We start from the raw sequence: 20,267 nt of genomic DNA on the forward strand, positions 1-20,267 counted from the left end.
AATCGTCATTCAACGTTATGACATTGACATTTGGTGCGCTACTAAATTCTGAACTATTACATTTGATGGCCACTAGATGATGCCAATATTACAACGTTGATGATAACCGGATTCATGCGCAGCTCCTTTGCAGCTCTGAAACCCGCGAGCGAGCCCTCGTGGATGACGACAGCAGCACGTCAGCACCTGGCTGGCTGCGTCCAAGCAGACGGCAGGCAGACAGGAGCGGTCAGCTGCGTTACTTTCTATCATCTTCCAACGGGGCAGTGGAATTATGGAGATGGGGACGGAATGAAAACATAACCATTCGGGCGAGGCGGTTATTGAAATGCTCAGGTAACTTTCAATACAGTACAGTACAGTAAAGCTTTGTTGTTATCGTTCCTTCATTATATACATGATTGCTACTCGTTTGTTCATCATGCCAGTGCCACACGAGCGCAAGTCAACAAGCGAATCGTAGCATTTTTTTTGGACAGCTGCCGTCTATTTTTGAATGTTTTTTTGATGTCTTTAGTTTATTCTGTTTTGTTTTTCGATCGACAGAGGTTATTAGCTGCGAGTGATTAGCTACTTGCTTTATTAATCTAACGTAAATGTCTCACTTGTTGTGGCTGTGATTGATGGGTAGCCTACTTGTTTATTCTTTTTTTTTGCCAGAAGGCTAACGTACCAGTGCCGCCCACCATGTGTCTATATTCATCCTGGCAGCATTCCCCTTTGGATGTTGTAAAACTGAGATCATCATGTAATGTTACAGATTCAGATTCATATTTTATTGTCACATCTTCATACACTGTTTACAGCCAGGTAACGGTAACCTAACTGTTCTTCATGGCCAAGTTGATGCTGTAATCATAATTTACCACACTCGGTTTTGAGACAAAAATAAGTGCCAAGTGAACTATGTTTTCCCCTTTGAAATTTGAAGCATTACAATGTATTTATCAATTAAACTACAATATGTTTAATTTAATTAATATGAAATAGGCAAAAATATTCTTCATCTGACAAGGGAGGTACTGTTAGCAGTCAGAGGATATAACCATATTTATATTACTTACCACCTTATGCTAACTAAATTGTATATTTATATATTTATTATTATTATTATTATTATTATTATTGTTATTATTATTATTATTATTATTATTATTATTATTGATCCCTAGGTTGTGAGTCACTAAAGGGGATATCACTTGTAGGGCCTAGCTCTCACCTGACACAGAAATGTGTGTTTTGCTTGACTACTTTATTCTGTCAAATTGTGTGAGAAAACAATATACAGTTACATTTTAGGCTAACCCAATGCCAACCCCCCAATTTATTTTCTAATGGAATTAACAGATAGCCTAAACATTACTTATCATCAAATACTATTATGCTAGTATGTTATTTACACGGTTATTGGCATCTAACATCCATTTATACAGAATACAGGTAGTTTAGCCTGGTATCAGCCAATACTGGTATCTACACCACTATTATAAGCCACATAATTTAGTATCATCCAATTGAGTTGAAAAAAAAAGTTTTTCTCTAGTTGAATTATTCAGTTTGTTTTCAGAGTATAGTTCCTTCCTCTCCCTACTGCGTTTCTGTTTCAACTGTTATTCTGATTCAGTTATGTGTTTGTCGAGGCTGATTCCCTGTTGGTTGACATGCAAAGTGTGTCTGCAACTTTAACCTGATGAAGTATTTGCTGCCTCAGTACCAGAGTGCGACTGCTCACTGCTGTCATTGATTAAATGGTTGAAAACTTTATTACCAGATTGCAGAATGGGTACAATATAGTACGGCTCAAACCTGTTAAGCTGTAGCCCTATTTTTTGAAATTTCGCCTAAAGGTACATTCCCATGTAAATGGAAGATTTCTCCACTTCTACAAGGTCAATTAGCATGTTCTTGGTATCTATGAACATCTAGGGACCTGGGGGTATGTATTCCCAGTGTCATAAATATTGTGTCTGTTACTAGGCTTGAGTAAATTGTGATGAAACAAATGAATATAAATTATGATTTTTTTTGCATCTTTTCCGGTGCAGGGCTGTACGCTAAGCTTTTTCACTAGGGGCACAGGTGCCCCTAAATGAAAAATGTAGGGGCACAGAATCTTTTTACCATTATAGTGCAAAAAAATATGTTCCTCCTGCCTCATTTACTGTGGGCCTTTTTGAACATTTAAGTGCTTTTGTTTTCAGGTTTGTATATTTTTATTTTTTTTTATCCACTTTTTCTCCCATTTTTTCTATATTTTCTCCCATCCCAATTTCGTATCATCCAATTCAAACCTCCCCTGTCACGGACGCTGTTTCTTTCCTCCCACAAGCCGGCTGCAATGTGGACTAAGTCATACATAGCACAAGTCCCCTCCGGTACTTGAGGTAACAGCAGTCGCATCTTTTCACCTGCGCAGCTCGATCTCTCAGTGGCGAGGAGTAACGCGTGGGAGGCTCACGCTGCCCCCGACACTTCCTGATTCTACTGCGCAGGCGCACCAACCGACCTGTAGGAGTCGCTGTCCACAACGCCCGATCCCCACCCATCAGTTTCCCACCCCCTAATACGGCCAATGTGTATTAGTACGGACGACCAGCTAAACTGAAAGCAAATGTGGAGCGCTGGGCTCGAACTGACGAGCCCAGCGTCTCCAGCATTTTGTGGCGAGCGCCTTGCCCACTACGCCACGTAGCCGCCCTGGTTTGTATCTTTTATAAGGAACCAACTGAAGTATTACCACAGCTGCAAAAATGTCTTCTTTAATTGATAACAGTGTATTAACAGTGTTCATTAGGGATGGGTTAGGATCGTTAGGATTTTATCGATACTACTACTCTTATCGATTCGATACTGCTTAACGGTTCGGTACTTTATCGATACTCTTATCGGTTCTTTTTTATTATTTTGCAAGAATTTCTTTTTTTTTAACATAATCGCCATTGCTTTATTATTATTTTATATAACTATTACTGCACATGGCTACTTTTTGATAAATTAATACAAGCAGTCAGATAAATTAACTATTTTGGGACTTTCTATTTTATTTAGAAAGTTCTTAAATCAGAATGTTCCACCCAATACCCAGCTGTTAAAAACGGTTCAATACTCCATTTTATTAGTAGAGATACTTTTAGAACAATAGCCGCCTGATGATATATTTTCCATGAGTTGAGTGGATGCATGACCGGAGCTGTGTGTGTGTGTGTGTGTGTGTGTGTGTGTGCAGGGGAGGAAACAAACTTTTTGGCTTACCAGCCAACGGGCGAGTAGATGATTTTTTTTACCAGCCAAACAGATTTTTTACCAGCCAAAAAGAAATCTTTTGTGGAAGATCAACAACTCTAACAAAGACTATTTTTGTATCACAAACAGTACTGTATTTGCAAATCTGGTAAAAAATAAATGTATAGATGTAGCAGTACTGTCTATCTGTATGTCGTGTATCAAGTTTCTCAAGTTTTCAAGTTTCTTTAATAGTTGTCATACAGAAGTACAGAATACTTTTATACAAAATGCTTCTTTCTGTTACGCTCCAGAGACTGTGCTAGACAAAAGATAAGTATAAAATAAAATAAAATAGTATAGCATGTAAAAATAGAAGTCACGTACGTAGACACAGTGTTCAGTATATACATATGTACAATGTTCGATGCAGAATAGAGTAACTGAGTTACCGTACAATATACAATATACTATGCAATATACTAATATACAATACTATATAGTGCAAAGCAGAAATGGGATGAGGTACAATTTAGGTACAATTTACAGTAAGGTGTACTGAGGTATGGGTTGTAGTGCAAATCCTTTACCAATAAATATAAAGTGTGTCTAGGTGTTCTAAAGTGTGGAGAGTGGGTGCTGCAGTGTGTTGTTTGTTTAAAGTGAGTGTTTGTGTATGGATGTGTGCAGGGTACAAAATAGTTACACGCCCAGCGCCACAGGCGTGTAGATTTAATGTTTGGCCGTCATAAATTAAGGCCTGGGCGCCATCTGGCGGCCAACAAAATCCACTGCATGGGTCGGCATTAATATGATGCAGGGAGTAGCCTCCAGCTGAGCGGGAGAAATGTCGTGGGAGCGGGCGGAAGTTGCCCAATCTGGAACAATCTCCGGGGCTGCAGCTGGACCCTATTGGATGCGGGCGTGGTGAGTTGAAACGAAAGTGAAACTGTGTGTGTGTGTGTGTGTGTGTGTGTGTGTGTGTGTGTGTGTGTCACGTGTCCGTTCTAATGTTTACAAACAATGAACCTTTAAATGTAAATGAGATGCGCTCTGCTCACGAGATCAAGTTTGTAACATGAGACACACATGAGGTCTGTCTTCATCCGTTCTTTAGCCTACAAAAAAACCCTGCAATCGCGTTTTTGATTGTGCTCTGATATTTAATTTTGCATTTGATTTGACCAAATATGTGGAGGCATTTTCCCGGAGTAGCTCCCCCGGGTCCCCCCTCAAAATTAAGAAAAACAGGCGACAACATTAACGTTGACGAGTCCGTTGCTACCACCAGCACCACCGATAACACTACACCTGCTACTAGCGTCGGTGTAGTTAGGAAATTTTGCCAGAAATGGTACACATCTGATTCCGGGAAACCACGAGAATGGCTTAAATTTGAGGGGGGGGGTAATGTTTTGTATACCATGTCGTGCCAAAGCAACGGATAAAAGAAAACGAAATTCATTTGTCATCGGGACGTCGGTGATGAAACTGGAAGCCATCAAAAGCCACGAGACGTCACGCTGTCACAGGGACTGCTCTGTTAGATACAAAGCACAGTCTACTCCGCTCCTGGCTGCTCCGACTGTACGACTGTTGACCAAGCTGTCAGAGTCGACTCTGGCTAAAATGCGGATACTATTCCGTAATGCCCACGCTATAGCGAAAAAATCAAGACCATACAGGGACTTCGCCTGGATGTGCGAGTAAGTTTATTGTGTTTTTTTTATAACGTTAGTCCAGCATGTTCATATAGGTGTGTCGGCTTTCACTTTCAGCTAATTATGGTTGTAAAGCCTACCCAGTGGAATTGTTTACATAACAATGCATGATATTATTATATTATTATTCCATACAAGGCTGGATGCATTACAGACTCCGCTAACATCCCTTGTTGCCTTGTAGGTGGCAAGTATGGATTTGTTTATCTTGTTTGAAGTTGTTTTAATATGTTCTTTAATTCTTTTGCTTCCATATTGTAAATAAATTCGCAATAAATTATTTGCATTTAAAACTATTAACGCTGACTCATTCCTTCAGTCCACTCAAAATTATGCTAATATTCCTTATGTTGTTTATGATATTAATTGAAAATAGCATACGAGATTATTATATAGTAATAATAACACATGGCGATATACTAAAAAGCTATTTATAATTTTTGGCTGGTAAAAAATCTGGATGGCTGGTAGTTTTTAAAATCTACCAGCCAAATGGCTGGTAAGTCAAAAAGTTAAGTTTGTTCCCTGGATGTGTGTGTTGTGAGTGCATTTGATGGTTGTTGCATAGTGTTATTGTTCGTTGAGCAACCTGATGGCCTGGGGATAGAAGCTTCTTCTGAGTCTTTCTGTGCTTGCCATGAGACTCCGGTATCGCTTGCCTGACCGCAGCAGTTCAAAGAGGCAGTTGTTTGGGTGGCTGGAGTCGTTAATAATTCTCTTAGCCTTACCCCTGCACCGCTTGTTGTAAATGTCTTGGAGAGTGGGAAGCCCCCCTCCAATTGTGCGTTCGGCTGAACGTGCCACTCTCTTAGAGCCATATGAAATCCGTTTTATTATTTTCCAAATTCCATTTTATTTTTTCCCAAATTCCGTTTTTTCCGTTTTAATATTTCAGAATTCTGTATTTTGCTTTTTATGCTCATTTTACCATCAGAAATAGTGTCTAATAAGTGGGAATGAATAAATGTCTACAATTGAATATGATATAACAGTCCATTTAATGTTTTTAAGTGCTGCAACTCAGAAATACAGTTACATTTTACACAATACTTTTCAAATAATATTGTGACAAAATAAAAATACACATTTCAAGTGTAAACAATAGATACAGCTAGCTACTACTGACATTATCACAATGTCAGTAGCTATAGCTATATCTATTTTATTGTGATGAAATATAGTAATGCATAATTTAGGCACCTTTAGTTTAGTTTATTTCGTTTATAAAGGACAGTGTATAATGACAATCGTTTGCATTAAACAAATGAATTGAAAATGGGGGACCCTGATGTAAACAAGACGAAAGTCTTTCTCTGGTCTGCATCCCCTTAACAATTGTGTGTATTGAGCTGTACTGTATTGTACCCATTCTGCAATCTGTTAATAAAGTTTTCAATCAATCAATCAATCAACCAGATCTAGCAAGAAGCTATCATTTCCATCTATAGTCCTATGTACTGTAAAACGTTTCATAGCTATTTAAGTTTATTTCGATTATAAAGGGCAGTGTATAATGACTCGTTTGCATTAAACAAATGGATGGGTGCACTAGATTTAGCAAGAAGCGATCATGTCCTAACGTTAGCTATTTAATCACAATAGTGTCGCAAGTGTTTTTGTGGCTCCAGTCCACGGAACGTTGACAGAATTAGCAAAACACCTTATCGCCGGAGGCATAAAAGTCATTAGGATACTGCTCTGCTCTGAATTGAGGGCTTATTGGGGAATTTATTAGCTTCTTGACGATGTAAACACCGAAGCAGCGAGACGCTTGGGAGACTGCCTGTGTTGTGTGTAACCCGCTCTAGCGTCCGCCTCCCCGGTCGCGTGTGCACCAAGCGTTCCACCCAAAAACGGAATTTCAGTCCAGATTAGGCCAAATTCTGCAATATTCCACGTTTTGCAGTTGATTCCATTTTTATTGGTCAATTCCGCGATTCCGTCCGCAATTCCGTGAACGCGGATTTCATATGGCTCTACACTCTCTGTAGTCTGCTTCGGTCTTGTGCGGTGCTATTCCCAAAACAGGAGGTGATATTGCCAGTCAGGATGCTCTCTATTGTACATGAGTAGAAGTTCTTAAGGATCTTCTGACTGACTTGGAACTTCCTTAGGCGCCTGAGGAAGTAGAGGCGTTGTCGTGCCTTCTTCACAACACTGTCAATGTGTGTGGTCCATGTCAAGTCCTCGGATATGTGGGCTCCAAGGTACTTAAAACTGTTCACTCTTTCAACCGGTGCCCCGTCGATGCTGAGGGGGCTGTAGTCCCTGACCCCCGACCTCCTGAAGTCCACAATCATGTATGTCATATATGTTATGATGAATTGAAAATGGGGGACCCTGATGTAAACAAGACGAAAGTCTTTCTCTGGTCTGCATCCCCTTAACAATTGTGTGTATTGAGCTGTACTGTACCTGTAACTGAGGGGTACAATTCCCTGACTGTATTGTTAGATATGATACTTACTACCACTACCTCTTGTACTTTAGACTCTGGCCACCCAGTACTAGGCATAAATAATTATGGTAAACACTCCCACGTAGATGAAACGATCCAACACAAAGGCACCAAGGTCTCGACCAATAGTAGAATGGAGACTATTATGGGATGTTCAGTAGGCTAGAATGGATATTCAATGCATATTGTACAAGGAATATACAAGGGATATCAGGGAATATTAGAGAATATACAAATACAATTAAATATATATATATAAATATATATATATATTCGGTTTAATCTGGCCCTTCACAACAGCCACCCCCTGATTGGTCCCAGACCTAATCAGTTAAGCAGAGACAGATTAATCGCGTTGTCTATTTACACATAAGGGTTTGCTGTAGGGGTCAGTCAACTTCACAAAGTCATAGGGTTATAGGGTCATGGTCATCATCGATTGTGTCTGGGAGTCGGGGCAGTTCTATGAGCCTCGCCACGGGACGGGTGTAAGTGCGACCCTGGACAAGCACTTCAGCTGCTCGGACCTTGCCGTCGGCACCGGTGATCACTTTGCTTACGCGGCCGGCCGGCCACATAGCTCTGGGCAGTGATTGATCAATAATCATGACGACTGTTCCTTCTGTCAAATTGTCTCTCTCCTTTACCCACTTCTGGCGGGTCTGTAGAGACGGTAGGTAGTGCAGTAGGAATGTCCTTTGTTGTGCACTCTCTATGGTAGTGCAATCATCTATGTTGGGGTCTGCGGAGATAACAGTGCTCAATCCACAGAACATAGGTTTCTTATTCTCAGCCTCCTCTTGACTGGCTTCCCTCGGGATAGGCGTGGGCCACTCTCCTTCCGGGAGCTTTAGGAATGCTGGGCCGTCACTGTAGACATTGCGACGGGTGAGGTCATCTAGGGGCATTCCCCGGGTGATGACGTCAGCTGGGTTCTGTTTTGTATCAACGTAGCGCCACTCTGTTTCTCCGGTTAACTCTTCGGTTAAGTCTTGAATCTCGGTGACTCTGACTCCCACGAAGACTTTGTACTTGCATGAGTCCGATTTGATCCAGGCGAGTACTGTCGTGGAATCTGACCACAGGATTGTTCTAGACACCGGTATGGTGAGCTCACGTTGGATGAGCGTGGCTAGGTGCGCTCCGGCTAGGGCTGCGCAGAGCTCTAGACGTGGGATAGATTGTTGCTTGCGTGGGGCTATTCTCGAGCGGGCGAGGACAAATGCTGTGTAGATCTCTCCCCCCTCTTCTTGGGCCCGCAAGTAGGCTACTGATCCGTATGCGACCTCTGAGGCGTCACTGAAGACGTGTAAGTCCATTTTACATGTCTCTGGCCTCACCGTGGGTGGGAAGTAGCTTCGGCGCATATTAACGCCTGGGAGTGAGTGGAGCTCCATCTCCCACTCTCTCCAGGTGGATGCAAGGTGTGCGGGAATGGGGTCGTCCCAGCCCTGGTCCTTGTCCCACAATGCTCGTACAATCATTTTTGCCCTGGTGGTGTACGGTAGAATACATCCTAGCGGGTCATATTGTCGGGCGAGTGTTGTGTACACACTCCGTCTGGTGGTCGGCGCCGCCGCCGGCCTTCCCTGCTCCGTAGTCAGGGGCTTGTGTCTGTAGTGAAGCGAATCTGTTTTGAATCGCCACACCAATCCCAGGGTCATCTCCTGGGCTTCTCCCGGGATGGTAGCCATCCAGGTCTCGCTGCTGGCTGCCTTGTCCTCGGAGGAGAGGCTGCGCAGTACATGCGGATCGCTGCTGGCCCACTGCCTGAGATCAAAGCCGCCTTTGATCAATGAGGCGCGGAGTTTAATCAGGAGAGCCTCGGCTTCTTCCTGGGTTGAAAGGCTTTGTAGACAGTTGTCTACGTAGAAGCTGTTCTTTACGCTGTGTCGGACCTCTTCGTCCGCTGCTGGGTCCTCTGCTACATGTTTCTGTAGTGCAAATGTAGCACAGCAGGGGCTGCACGTCGTTCCGAAGGGGAGGACTTCCCATTGGTAGATGGCTGGGTGCTCATCTCCTGGCTTCTCTCTCCATAGGAACCGTAACAGGGGCTTGTCCTCCTCTACTAATCTCACCTGCAGGAACATTCCTTTAATGTCCCCGCTGATGGCCACCTTTTCCTGGCGGAAGCGGAGTAGAACGCCGAGTAGGGAGGGGCCGAGTGTGGGACCGGGCAGTAACTCTTTATTCAGATTTTGGGATCCGATCTGGTAGCTGCAGTTAAATACTATGCGGTCTTTACCGTTGTGATGGACCTTGTGGTGAGGCACGTACCACGATTCAGTGGTCTGGTCAGCCTCTTTAATGTCCATCTTTGTGACGTGTCCCGCTGTGATGAGCTTCTCAATCTCGGCGCGGTATACACTCTCTTGGGCGGGGTTCTTGGCTAAGCGCCGCTCCGTGTTCAGCAGGTACCGTTCTGTGGCGTCTGTCTTGGCGTGGAAAGTAGGCATTCCTTCTCGCCGCAGGAGTGGCGTGGCGTATCTCAACACGCCGTTGACCGGGACTCTCTTGGTCCCTGTCTCGAGGAGGTGAATGGCGTAAATGTCATCTTTAGAGCGAATGTCTTTCTTTCCGTTCTTAAAGGGCATTTGTTCCAAGGTCCATAGCCGCTCTACGTGTTGCAGGAGTGCGGTTTCTCCCTCTGTGACTCGGGAGTGGAGACATCTAGTGGCTGTACTTCGGTTGAGAGATTTGGCGAGCGGGCCTTGGAGAGTCCATCCCAAACGGGTCTCGACTGCTGCAGGACAGCCTCGGGGTCCGGTATGAACCCGGTCTATCGGGACAATGAGGTCTGCATGGTCGGAGCCTATCAACAGGGTCGGCATAGCATTGTCTATGAGCGGGATCGGTAACCTGCGCAGATGTGCATATTTCTCCATCAGCTTGGCGACGGGGTATGTGTACCGCGACAGTCCTATTTCTTGGCTGGTGAAAGCGTCTGTAATCTGGTACCGTCGCTCAGGCTGGCCGCTTGCTGCGATAGAGAATGAGACATTCTCGCCCTTTATCGTCTTCAAATCTCGTCTTATTGTCCGAATTGTCATTTGGGTTTCGCTTCCCCGCAGCCCTAGCTGGGCCGCAGCGGAGGCGAGCAGAAGGGTCTTCTCTGACCCGTCATCGAGGACGGCGTAAGTGTCCAGGACTTTATTCTGGTAGCTTAGTGTCACACGCACTACTTTTAGGAGTACTCGGGCTCCACTGCTGCTGGCGGGATCGATGTACATGACGCTCGCTTTGCTGCTGGATGGTGCGGGTGAAGGGCGCCGTCTGTTACTGTCGTGAAGTATGTCCAGATGGGCTCCATCGCACTTGGTGCACCTTTTCTTTAAGCGGCATTCGGCTGCCATGTGTGAGCGCGCACAGCGAAAACAGCGCTTGTTGGACTTTATCCATTGACTTGCTTCCTCCGCGTTCAGCTTGGGGAAGGAGTCACATTGCGCTAGCCAGTGTTCTTTCTCACAGTAGGGGCACACTATCTTCCACTTCTCCGTTCTGGAGGGGGTACTGTGGCTCCTGCTGCTCGGTACTGACTCCGATTGGTGCATCACAGTCACCGATCTTCTTCCATCATTTAGTCGTCTGGTTCCTTCTCTGGAGCCAGGGGTGCTCCGTCCGAATGTATCTAGCCGTAGGCTGCTGACTTCTCTCGCCAGGAAGTCTGCTAGATCGAGGAGGTTCGGTTCGGGGCCATTCGGGTCTCGGTGGTCTCTCTGCCGCCTAAAACGCTCCTGTCGAGCGGGCGGCAGCTTCTCCAAGATCCTTTCCACATTTGAGTTGGCGTAAAGTTCATGCCTCCCCTTCTCTCTCTGCGCTCCCAACATCCCTACCAGGGACTGCACTCTGATGGACAGGTCGTCCAGTGCTCGATTGTCTATTGCTGGGGGTAAGCGGTCGATGTGTCGGATCTCCTGGATCACGTAATCCCATATGCGCCCATACCTCTGGTCCAATGCTACCAGCGCTGCTGTGTATGGGGTGGTGGAAGTCGCGTAGGCGAGCGCTATATTATGTGCGCGGGGTACCTTTAAGTGCTTCAGTAGGATGGCGTATTTATGGCGTTCATCCAATACATCCACCAACATGGTCTCCAGACACATGCGGAGTTCTGTATACTGGGCCCGGTTCTCTTGGGTGAAGTCGGGTACCATAGGCGTGCCAATGTATGACGCTGACTGTGGATACATCGGCCAGCGTTGGGGGAGAGGCCTCCTAGGCGAGTCTCCTCCCGCTCCTTGGTATGGGCTGGTACCGGCAGTGTACCATGGCCCGCTTGTCCAGGTGCTGTTCCTCGGTGCGGGTCGTGCGTCGTGCTCACCCGTGTATAGAGTCGGGGGTCTGTAGCGCAGCTCCGCGGGAGTATAGCCTGGGCTGTACCGGACCTCCTGGTCCGGTAGAGTACTGTGCTGTCGTCGGGCGTGGTTCTCCTCCTCTTCCTCTTCGTCTTCAGTTAGGTCATCCAGTGCTTGTAGTCTCTGGTTTAGCCTCTCCACAGGATATGCTGCTCCTTCCCGGTTGCTAGGTCTCGCTTGGACCGGTGGGGGGAGGTGGTCTGTGGGGGGTATAGACCTCGTCTGTTGGTCAAGTTCAGGGTTGTTTACTCGGCTAGGGGATGCCGCCCTGGAGGTGTGTCTAGACGAGTTCCTGGAGCCTCTGGCGGAGGGAGAGGGTGTTGTCCGTCTGATCAGCTGTTCTATTAGTTGCGCTTGCTGTCTGTCGCGCTCTGCGTCCCGTAGAGCACCAGCAGCTGCTCGCTGGCTGTCTGCTCGGTCTCGGGCCACATTCTCTTCCATCTGAATGCGTCTTATTTCTAGACGTATATGCTCTTCTTCGCTCCGCTGCTGGATCTGCAGTCGGTCGCGTTCAGCAGCGGCGTTCAGGCTGATGAGGAAGGCCTGCTGTAGGGTCCTCTCTGCCTCGCTGGGAGAAGGCGGTTGTATAGGGGAGCCTTCCCTCGGGGTACTCCTTGCGGAGCCTTGGAGCTCTATCTCCACGGTGCTCTCCCCGTCTTCTTCCGTGCCGAGTTCTCTCTCGGTAGCGTTGTATTCCTCCCGGGACTCATCGGGGACTACTTCTTCAGTACTGGCGGGGTGTGAAGTCATGTCTGGTTCCCACTGGTCCCCACCGTGAGCTTGGTCAGTTACATTAGAACCCGTAGGGGCCTCTATGGTCGGGGTAGTCTGGGCGTTGGGGTTAGACATACTTTTACTTTCTAGTTTTACCGCGTTTACTGTTAGTAGAAGACTAGGTTGTTGACTGACAGCGTAAGCCTCTAAGTACTGAGGGAGCCGTCGTTCGCGCTGCGGGTGTTGGTTAGGAGGATCGTTTCGTGGAGTGTTCATCATAGGCCATTTCAATATTAATAACACTATATTAATATTACACTAATTACCATCCGGCTCGAAGGACCAATTGTAACTGAGGGGTACAATTCCCTGACTGTATTGTTAGATATGATACTTACTACCACTACCTCTTGTACTTTATACTCTGGCCACCCAGTACTAGGCATAAATAATTATGGTAAACACTCCCACGTAGATGAAACGATCCAACACAAATGTACCAAGTCGAAAGTCTGCGTTTAATAATAATTAATACATAGCAAAAGGTATGTAGAGCAATCACTTAATTACATTTATGATTTGAAATAGGATGCACTTTTATGGCAAATGAGTATTCGTTGGTATATCAATAGAGAACGTCCAATCTCTGGTGGCGCAGGCGGTAAATATACAACCTGGAATATTTAAGGAATAATAGCAATGATACTTTAATGATTATAGAACTGGATACACTAGGGGGGAATTCCGGTCGCTTGTAAGACAACTGGAGAAGGGGGGGGGGGGTAGAGTCTGGCTGTATCCGTCTGGCCGAGGGTATCCTGGGAGAATCCACGGTTGTGCGGCTCGGTGCCTCAGCGATCCTCGATCCACAGATGAAAGCAGTTGGACTCTCTGTGGGCCGGCTTCCTCCGGTCCACGATGGAGAGACGTGAAGCGACCTCGTAGTGTAGAGCGTCTCCTCACCTGTCGTCCTCTCCGGGGGGGGGGTTTCCAACACACGGCAGTGTTGGTCTTTATCCATAGAATAATCACTGTATACAAAGCATAATCCGTGCCTGGGAAGGCGGGCTGTCGTCGGTAGAATAATCCGGTATGCAGGTCCACTCGCTCGTCGGCTCTGGGGCTCCTCGGGTGCAGCCTCACATGGGGTCGGCCACCCTGGATAAGCAGCCAGTTCTACCCGAACGATGGGGGTACTGACTACGATAGTATTCTCACCGCACGAAGCACTACATATGAATAGACTATTATTAGCTTAATAGACTACGTCCAACTCGACGATATAGTGCCAAATATGACTATTCAAATATTAATATACACGATGTCTCAATACCGATGGTAGGCCGAACTTGGCCTTACTCCCACACGTGGCGTCGCGGGGAGGCTTTACGTCTGTCACTCTATTGGAGGGTAAGAAACTGGACTAAAAGAAAGTCCTACTTTAGTAGCGCAGTATATATACGCACTATGAACAAATAGTACCATTAGTGGTGCGGTAGCCAGATTCCTACGCGGAACTAGGACTTGTTCGTACATGTTGAGCGGTACGTTTGAACTGGGTCTGGGGGGTATGGCAGCCTGGCACCAAGGTCTCGACCAATAGTAGAATGGAGACTATTATGGGATGTTCAGTAGGCTAGAATGGATATTCAATGCATATTGTACAAGGAATATACAAGGGATATCAGGGAATATTAGAGAATATACAAATACAATTAAAGATATATATATAAATAAATATATATATTCGGTTTAATCTGGCCCTTCACAACAGTACCCATTCTGCAATCTGTTAATAAAGTTTTCAATCAATCAATCAAACCACCGACGGAACTATGTGTTGGGGAAGGGTTCCGCACGGACCATATTGTTTGTTACTTTCCCGTCAGCACACTAGCTCAACGTCAACAGAGTTCAGTTTAACATTAATAAATGTTTAGCATTGTCTTTCGACATCCCGCCTCAGACTCCTATCCTTCTCATGATTATGAATATGTCTATAGCTTGCTAGATATGTAGCTAACGTTAGCTAGGCTAACGAAGCTGTAGCTAACGTTACTGTCCAGTGTCCAATGCAAACCACTCGTTGAAGGGCTAACGTTAGCTCACGTTAATTACCCCCCGTATTATTTTCAGATAACTAACAGCACACCACGTCATGTATGATCCATTACAGCTAACTAGCTAGCCATGTTAACTCCCAGCTATTCCAGTTGACATTTCTGACAGGCATTTTCCGAAGTTCATGGTTTTTTTGTTTTGTTTTCTTTACTTAGTCGCCAGTGTGGCGAGTGGTCTTCATGAATCACTCGCCAAACATAAAAAATACTCGCATTTGGCGAGTAAAATGGCCTAATTTCCTCCCCTGTGTGACTGTGTGTGACTGTGTGTGTGTGTGAGAGCGCACGCTTTGCGCGCACCAAAAAAAAAGGCTCCTCTTTCCAATGGCAGTTAAATCTGGATTTAGTCCGCCCTCTCGGTTTTCCGATAAAAGAGATAAAATTAGCATTTTTCAGATAAATTCTTATTTTCGGTAATCATAAAAACATCGGTATACACTTTGACTGCTGTTTTGATAGGGTTAAGGTCTTTACTCTTGGCTACATTTGAAAAAGATGTGGGCCCTCGAGGATGATTCACGACGCGCCAATTTGCTGACCTCTAGCGGCTCGGGTGTGCATTTCTTTTAATACAATATATAGATAGAATTAAAGCCCTATTAGTTGCCTGTCGATTGGCGTTTCAGACGACAAAATCCATTCAGCGGTTCTCGAGTTACATGCCGATATGTGAGGTGTGCGCCAAAGTACACGGCAGAGTACAAAGTACACAGGGCTCTACTAGCTCCGTCTATCATTTGGCGATCTCGAAGACTTTTTGGACAGGGTTGTAGCCAATGAGTGTGGCTTTCCAATGATACCCCACATGGGGATCTAATACGGTCTGTATTGATCGATTTATGATAAAAACAGCAGGGTCCCCTTTAGGGCTGTCTTTTTTTTTTATTTATTTTTTTAATCTTTTTCCCCCTCCATTTTCCTCCGATTTTCTCCCATCCCAATGTTAGTCGTATGCCAATTCCCAATCCCTTCCTGGTCGCTGCGCACTTACCCCCCACAGTCAGATCATCTGGGAGAGTGGAGGCTATCACGTGCTTCCTCCGACACACGTCCAGCCAATCAACCGTTTCTTTTCACCTGGCAGCGTGGATCCTCCCTGAGAGGGCGTAGCGTGTGGAAGGATCACACTATCCCACTCAGGTCCTATCCGCGCTTAGCAGGCGCCCCGACCGAACTGTAGGAGTCGCTGTTTACAACGACCCGGACCCACCCCGCCAGCTTCTCCCACCCTCTAATACAGCCAATTGTATTAGTGTGAACGGCCAGCCAAGCTGGTGACAACCCCGGAGCTGTGAGCTGGATTCGAACAGGCGATTCCAGCTCACAGCTCCGGGGTTGGTGACGAACGCAATCTCCGCTACGCCACCTAACCGCCCTCCCTTTAGGGCTGTCTTAAATACTTCGAAGCTTCGAAGCTTCATTCGATGGCACGAGCTTCGAACATTTAAAAAAAAAAAAATCAAATCTTGCGCCTCCATTCCAATGAAACGAAAGTAAGCGGCGCCTTTCCGCCTCCATTCCAATGAAACGAAAGTAAGCGGCGCCTTCCCGCCTCCATTCCACTGAAACGAAAGTAAGCGGCGCCTCGACTCCACCTCTCTACAACAAGCACGTGGAGATTATCTGTGTTGAAAACAACAAGGACATGTGCAGCAGACATGTCGACGAAGAAGTCATCAGACGTGTGGTTACACTTTAAAATATGCAAAGACAATGCCCAAAAAGCAGAGTGCCAGATATGCCAGAAGAAAATGGCATATCACAACTCTACAACAACTTTGTTAAATCACCTAAAAAACGTAAGTATTGTTGTACACCACACAAAACATTAATAAAGCTATATGCTGCTATGACTAATGTGTTACCAAGTTGGCTAATTTAATTGTAATCATCTGCTTTTGTAGGTGCATTGTCTGATATAATTATAAATTATAAATTAAATATAATATAATTGTTTGCTTGATAGACGAAGGTTGCAACATAATTATGTAATGTCATGTCGTTGGCTGTGAGAGCAGCCCCACTGCACCCAGGCAGCGCAGCCGAGTGAAACCTTGTTGGCTGCGTCACAGTCACGAAAGGGGCTACTTAATTAATTAATCCAATCCACTTTATTTATAGAGCACATTTAAAAACAACAAAGTTTACCAAAGTGCTGTACAAGTCCCACAACATAAGATACAAATATAAAAAAAAAAAAAAAATGTTTTTCAAAGCTTCGAATTTAAATCGAAGCTCTGCCCCGAAGCTTCGATTGCCAAAAAAAGCTTCGAAGGTCAGCCCTAGTCCCCTTATAAGGAGACCCTACAGCTTAATTAAGAGGATGCAGACCAGAAAAATACTTTTGTCTTGTTTACATCAGGGTCCCCCATTTTCAATTCATCAAGACATTTATGACATACAACAAGACATACAAATATACAGTACTGTTTAGGAGAAAGATCATAAAATAATTATATACATTCGAAGGGGAAGAAACTGTACATTGGAGGGGGTTGGGTGGGTAGGTGGGGGGGGGTTTGGACATTTACCAGGGCCAGTTTCTAATTGCAGCCACCCGTAGGTGCTCTTTGAGAGTGGTTTTGAAAAGACAGAGCCCCTCCCCTCTAGCTTTGGCTCAACCTTTCACTCTCACTGTGATTATTATCACTCTCCAAGTTGCTCTAACAGCGTCCGTTCTCACAGTGCCGGTGTTATCTGACACTTGGCTGCATGTCCCTACCAATCCCAGGACAAACAGTGATTTTCCACCTGATCCAGTTGCCTTTTGTCTCTTTTTTCCCACACAAGAGCTCTGATGGAGTTATTGGGGCCATGCCAAGCCTGGGTTAACTATAGACCTCTGTTGAGAACACTGTGCCACACAGAGCTGCCTAGTGCCAAAAAACACTGCTTCCAGGGGAGGAAATTAGGCCACTTTACTGGCCAAATGCTAGTATTTTTTACGTTTGGCTGGTAAAAAAAATCAGATACCCGCCAGTTGGCTGGTAAGCCAAAAAGTTAGTTTCCTCCCCTGCTGGCGAGTATACAAAAAAATAAAACATTCTGCAATCACTGCACTGGCAAACGGTGCGCGTCTTCTGAGTGTTCGCTTTAGTTGACAGTGCCACGAGAGCACTGCACAAGACCACCCGCGGACATATAATGTTTAATAAACATTTGCGCAGTACTGGCCAACCCGCGGACATATAATAATAAAAGTCCCGCGGTACTAGGCTAGCCATCAGGAGCACTCGCAAACAGATAACGTTAAACACAGCAGAAGATGGAAAACAGACAGACTGACCAACGGGGAACTGCATCCAACCCTAGTACAACCCTCGAGTATAAGTTACTAAGGACACATTTAAATCACAGAGGTGTAATGTTAGTCTACTGGAACTGTATACAGTGGTTAGCTTCTAGTTAGCGTTTTAGCTATAGCTGCTTGCTAGCTAACGTTAGCCCCGTGTGCTCAAAGCAGCCAGCTAGGTGTATCTGTTATGACTATAATGTTTCCAAAAAAGCACCGGACTACGACGTAAGGTTAGACATTTTATTTCATGCTCAAAAGCCCCTGGCTTGCACATCGCAGTCACGAAAGGGGCTAGCTCAACCAGTGCACAACAGCACACCAACCCAACTGACGTTACCACAACACTTGACGGTACTTCACAGCACTGTCGTAAGACCACCGTGCTGTCTTAAAGGCACAGTGTGCCTACCCAGATGCATACACAACATTGACGCGGCTTGACATACAAAGAAGTAATTATCACAATTAGCGATTTTTTTTTCTGGTAAAAAATCTGTTTGGCTGGTAAAAAAAATCAGATACTCGCCAGTTGGCTGGTAAGCCAAAAAGTTAGTTTCCTCCCCTGACTGCTTCCCATTCATAGGTATATGTTTGTGGTGGCCCGCCACAGTATCAGTAACAGGCCCACCACAAAAATGTGTTTCAAACAGATGCAATGAAACATAATAAACAATGTCCCTTTCCTGTGCTGGATTGTATCTTGCCCGCCCCGGTTTGCCAACACAGCAAATAGCCAGACCTAAGAACTTTTGAGAACCTCTGCAAGATAAAGCTATTGTAAACCGAAACATGCAAATTGATAACTGGCCTAAAGCAGACCTGATCTGAACAAATCTGACCTCAGTCTTGTTAACACTTTCAGTGCCACCAGGGGGCGCACGACTTAGTGCATGAATGCCACCATCGGCGCTAATGTTAACGTTAATATCGCCTAATCTATGTTTTAAATTATGGCTATGTGTCTAATCTGCCCGTCGCTTATCAAAGAATCATTTTCCAGGCAGGGCTGTCAAGGCAGATTGGTTTTTTATCGCTTAATTTCCGTTTGAGAGCATTTTGAAAAGCACCCGTTTTGAGGTAAAAAACAGCCCATTCTGGGCCATTCTGTGATAATCGCCTTTTACTGGAATATTCCAGAACGTTGATATTTGTCTGCCTATTTATGAATCGTTTTCAAATAAACGCTAGATGATCAATATTATACGTACACGCACGCACATTCGAGGCGCGCGCTGATAATAGCCGTTTTCTTTTTTTTAATCCACTTTTTCTCCCATTTTTCTATATTTTCTCCCATCCCAATTTCGTATCATCCAATTCAACCCTCCCCTGTCACGGACGCTGTTTCTTGCCTCCCACAAGCCGGCTGCAATGTGGACTAAGTCATACATAGCACAAGTCCCCTCCGGTACTTGAGGTAACAGCAGTCGCATCTTTTCACCTGCGCAGCTCGATCTCTCAGTGGCGAGGAGTAACGCGTGGGAGGCTCACGCTGCCCCCGACACTTCCTGATTCTACTGCGCAGGCGCACCAACCGACCTGTAGGAGTCGCTGTCCACAACGCCCGATCCCCACCCATCAGTTTCCCACCCCCTAATACGGCCAATGTGTATTAGTACGGACGACCAGCTAAACTGAAAGCAAATGTGGAGCGCTGGGCTCGAACTGACGAGCCCAGCGTCTCCAGCATTTCGTGGCGAGCGCCTTGCCCACTACGCCACGTAGCCGCCCTTGATAATAGCCGTTTTCATTTCCTCATGGATTTTACAGTGAAACCGCTGGAGCACATATCAGAAAAAAGCTTATATCTTCATCAAAACGAGTCTGATTATCCTAACACTGATAACATAGATTCCTTACCTGACATCAGATGGTATCCAACCGGTATATTCCAATTCCTGATCACCATTCGAAAAAATCGATAAGTGTATAGATCTAACGTGTATACAGTAGATCTCATGCTTGCCGCGGCTCAGAGTCTCCAGAATGAACTCTGGTAACCCCGGCTGCATCAGTGGACTGGAAAATGTGGACTGGAATAATTTTTTTTCCCCATCCATTTTCATTGAGTCCATTCCAAAATCCCTGATGTCATCTGGGAGACGATAGGGGGCGCTTTTTTCACATCTGATCGCCGGCGGCCTTTGGGTAGGCTAGGGTAGGCTCGCGTGATGCTATGATTTCAGATCGCAAAAAAAAATAAAAAATAAAATCCGAGAAATCTAGTGAGTGGCTTTTTTTTTTTAACTTTATTTTTTAACGTTTATCGCTTTTTCTGGTCAAGCATGACCGACAGAAACAGGTTGAAATGGGATGTAGAGCAGGGGAAGACATTCTGAGAAATGACGGCGGGTCCGGGAATCGAACTCGTGTCCCCCAGAT

At 45.4% G+C, this 20,267-nt stretch overlaps 1 protein-coding gene across 2 annotated transcripts in view; it reads left to right on the forward strand.

Moving 5' to 3' along the window:
- The first annotated feature begins 202 nt into the window (after positions 1–202).
- Positions 203–20,267, forward strand: part of ndel1a (nudE neurodevelopment protein 1-like 1a) — a 133,253-nt gene continuing 113,188 nt past the window's right edge. For both annotated transcript variants that reach the window (XM_084322803.1, XM_084322804.1), the window contains exon 1: positions 203–336. The gene's annotated coding sequence lies outside the window, so the exon portion shown is untranslated. The remainder of the gene's footprint in view (positions 337–20,267) is intronic.

The sequence above is a fragment of the Notolepis coatsorum genome, assembly GCF_963971535.1.
Source record: "Notolepis coatsorum genome assembly, chromosome: 10".
In the NCBI taxonomy this organism is placed as follows: Eukaryota; Metazoa; Chordata; class Actinopteri; order Aulopiformes; family Paralepididae; genus Notolepis; species Notolepis coatsorum.